This window comes from Marmota marmota, unplaced genomic scaffold, assembly GCF_001458135.2.
Source record: "Marmota marmota marmota unplaced genomic scaffold, marMar, whole genome shotgun sequence".
NCBI classification, from domain to species: domain Eukaryota; kingdom Metazoa; phylum Chordata; class Mammalia; order Rodentia; family Sciuridae; genus Marmota; species Marmota marmota.
Window position 1 is genome coordinate 7455337 of NW_026000026.1, and position 3927 is coordinate 7459263.

Below are 3927 nucleotides of genomic sequence, written 5' to 3' on the forward strand. Positions count from 1 at the left end.
AGTCAGGTGCGGTGCCAGGCTCGCTGCGGGCCACGGAGCCGGAGCAGGGCAGAGGCCGAGTTCATCCCCGCTTCCTTCTGACACCGCGAGGCCAGGGTCCCCCGCTGATCGGCCACCTCGCCTCTGGAAGGACGTGACCCAGGTGCCGGAGGAGCCTGCAGCTCAGCACACGTGGCCGTCTCCGTGGCCGCCACTCACCTCTCCACCACCCGCCCTGCGCCCACCTCTGTCCCCTCGCTCCCACCCCACCTCCGGCCCCTCCTCCTGTCACATCTCCTGCCCCTCCTCCCGCCCCTCCTCTCACCCGTCCACTCACCGTCTGCCCATGAATCCCAGTGACACCGATTCACCCCCCGCCTGCCCTCCGTCCGTCCACCCCCACCCACTAGTGTCCTCTTGGGCTGGCCGTGGCCTGAGCTGGGGACCAAGCCTTGTTAGCTTCCTGTTTATTTGTTGTTCCAAGAAAGCTGAGGAGGGTGGGAGCGGCCCTTTGATCTGGGCAGTTACTTAAGAGACAGTTAATGAGCAGCCGCTGGGCAGGAGCCAGGCAGCCACAGCGGAGGAGCACGGCCGCCTGGTGGGGACGGCCAGTGTCCTGGGTCAGGAGGGACGTGAGGACAACTGGGTGGCGGCGAGGACAGCTGGCGTGTGCCGGGCGCTGGGCTAAGGCTGCCCTTCCCAGTTCCCGGGCAGGGAAACCGTGTCCCCCTCCCGGGCAGGGCTGAGGCGCTGGCCAGGCCACCGTGGGCTCAGGGCCACTCACCTGGGAAGCGACACAGTGTGTCACCCACCACCTGAGCCCGTCCACAGCAACGATGGCCGTCAGCAAACAGCTACACAGCACCCGCCTGTGCCAGGTGGTTCTGAGAGCCTTCACCCTGTCACCTGTCACCTGGCCCTGTCACCGTCTCCGAGCCTAGATGAGAGAATGAGCCACAGGCAGGAATTTGCTCAGATTCCCAGGAAGCAGCACGACTTTGCTCTTAACAGACGTCGGGTCCCGCTGCCCCTCCGGCCGTCCAGGATTTGGCCACGGGTGGTCGCCGCGTGTTTTAAGGACAAATCCTCACCTCTGTTGCGAATCTCCAGACCTGAGGCTGAGGCTGGCCGCCCACCGCCCCTGCAGCCTGGGGCACGGCCTGTGGCCTTCTGTGCAGAGGGCCACCAGGAGGGTTCAGAACTCCCCGTGGTGGGGACGCAGCCCAGACCAGGGGAGGTCACCACTGGGCTGTGTCCTCCAACCCTCCTGTCACCCCAGGGCCCAGGTTAGTCTGCACTTGTCACAGGTGCAGAACAGTGCGCAGGTCACCGGCGATGACCGAGCGTCCTCACAGGGGAACACACCTGTGCGACCACATCCAGGAGCCAGCCCCGTTCCCCAGGCCCTGTCCCCGTCACGGCTTTCCTAGGGTGGCTGGGGGCTGTGCCTGTTTCCAGGGCTTCGCAGGCACAGAGTCCCTGGCTGGGCAGCGCCGCGTCCCTCCCTGCTCTCCCGGTCTTCAGGCTCTTTCCGGCTGTTGCTTCGGGTGTTGGCTCCCAGCCTCTGCACGCCCTGCCCCTTGTCCCCCGATGGCACTGGGGAGCTCGTGAGGGGCCGAGTGTGCCCAGACACCGTGAACACCCCTCCCGTCTCTGTCTCCGGGTGACCCTGCCTGCGCTCCTGCCGGGCAGACTGACCTGGGGCCCTGTGGAAGGCAGTGCCAGGGTCCAAGGTGCTCGTGACGTTTCGCATCCCTGCGGGGTGTCCGTCTTCCTTAGCTCTCGGTGTCCCCTACTCTTAGCCGTTTTGGTGGGTCCCTGGTGGCCTCCCTCTCCATGTGGCTTTGATTTGCATTTCCCTGGTGGTCAGGATGTGAAGCGTCCATGGGTGGCAGGTCCTCTGGGGGACCCCGTCTGTGAGACGACAGCTGAGTCTTTGTCCCCCCCAGGGACCTTCAGTCTATGCCTCTGTCTCAGTCACCTTTCCTGGGGCTCCCCAGAGACACCCAACCTGCTCTGCACGTTCAATTTCATTTTTAAAGAAACTGGTTTATGTGACTAAAGAGTTTTCAAACCTGAAGCGAGGGGGGGCGGCGGGCTGGCCACGGGAGAGAGGTGGACGGCGGAGTCCGGGGCCAAGTCCTCCTTCACAGGAGGCCTCTCTTCGGGCTCTCAGGCCTTTGCCTGGTGGAGGAGGCCCGTCTGCGTATTCCACGTAGTTTCTTTTACGTAAAGTCAGCTGGTTGTGGGTGTGAGTCATGCCTTCGGCCATCTCCATAGCGACCCCGAGACCAGCATCTGGTCAGAGAGCGGGGCACCGTCACCCGGCTCAGCTGGACAGTCCAGCCATGGCCACCACCCAGGGCTGGTTCTGCGCCTGCAACTCTGAGCCCCATCTGATCCACTGACACACACACACACACACTCTCTCACACTCTCACACTCACACACACACACGCACTCACTCACTCTCACACTCACACACACACACACACACACACACACACAGTGTCGCCAGGCACTTCTCTGTAAGTGCACAGAGATCATTCCTGGACAGACACAAGCCAAACCCATCACAGCCACCCTGGAGAGGCGCCAGGAGGAAGTCAAAGGGATTTAAATATAAGCTGTAACAGTAAGAAGACTTTAAAGAGCATAATAATGTGTTTTGTAATTAAAATTAATTTTAAAGCAGAAATACTTTTAAAAGAAAAAGAAAGGAGTCCTCAGGTCTCTATTATTCATCCAGCAAATGTTCACCGAGCTCCAGGTGCAGCTGTTGGGCGCAGTGGAGCCGGAGCCCTGACCCTGCTGCCTGGCCTCCGGCTGTTGCTCCAACCTCCTCGCTCAGCCCTGCCTCAGGACCTTTGCTCAGCTCCCGGCCACACCGGCCGTGGTCCCTTCTTGCCTTGCCTGACCTCTCTGTCCGCCGTAGCCCTGCGCCGCTTTGCCCACCTGGCTTTGTTTTTCTTCCCACCACATCTCACCTTCTACTTCACAAACATTATACAAGAATAACATTTATATTAAGCATCTGTGTAGTTGTTTATTGTCCAACTCCCTGCTGAGGGTCAGCCCCGAGGGCAGGGCTTGATTCCGGGCAGGACTGAGCCACCCCTGCACTGCCTCCCGCCCGGGCTTCCACGGGACCCAGCAGGAGCCCCGTCCCCCTGCACCCCGAGGCTGGGCGAACCCAAGCCTCTGTCCTCCCGCCCTGCCTGGGCCTCCATGGAAGGGCAGGTGGCCTTGGCCCTGTCGGGGGCCGTGCTCCCTCTTCTCCACCAGAGTCCTCCCAGGGAGCCAGCGCAGGACCAGGGCCTCAGAGATGGCAGTCCCCCCTCGAGTGCTGTGCCGCCAAGATCTGCATGGCACAGAGGAGGACACAGAGGGTCAGAGAGATGAAGAGGGCCCCAGGGTCGCCCAGCAGGGCCTAGACCCAGGACACGGAGCAGGTAGGACGCTGCCCACCCCACCCGCACCAACCTGGGCACCACCCCGCAGTCCAGACACTTTCTGGCTGGGTGAACCCAGATCAGCCTCTTTCCCTCTCTGGTCTGTTTCCCATCAGACACTGCAGCCTCTCGCCCCAGGGCCGGGCTCCCCAGGGACCAGGCCATGGGTGAGTGGAAGCCAGGCCCCATGGCCCCCCAGTTCCACTCGGTCCCCGAGAGCGACGGGTGGCGGCCAGCTCTCTGCCCGAGCCTTCATGTGCTGCAGTGTCCACTTGCCAGCTGGGCTGAGCTCCGCGGGGACAGCTGCAAGGCAGCCCGGGCTGCGGGAGGTGGCTTCCTCTCCGGGCCAGCGTCCCCTGGGAGTCCAGGCTGGTGGCAGCCGTCCCCTCCTCCCTCCTCCCTCCAAAGCCTGGCCCTCCGCCAGCCTCCTGCCTTCGTCCAGGTCAGAAGTGGATCTTGTTCAAATAAACTCAAAGGCCAGGGGACGAAGGCAGGA

General features: G+C 62.6%; 1 long non-coding RNA gene across 2 annotated transcripts; it reads right to left on the reverse strand.

The window, feature by feature from the left end:
- Positions 1–6: 6 nt before the first annotated feature.
- On the reverse strand, positions 7–3913 carry LOC107157029. Of its 2 annotated transcripts, XR_007350367.1 has the most exons (4): positions 2055–3913; positions 1678–1838; positions 764–916; positions 7–123 (listed from the first exon to the last, which is right to left on the reverse strand). It is a non-coding gene; the product is annotated as an uncharacterized LOC107157029 (long non-coding RNA). The 2 variants fall into 2 exon arrangements; XR_001505440.2 differs by lacking the exon at positions 7–123 and having other exon boundaries at positions 432–916.
- Between the last annotated feature and the right edge of the window lie 14 nt (positions 3914–3927).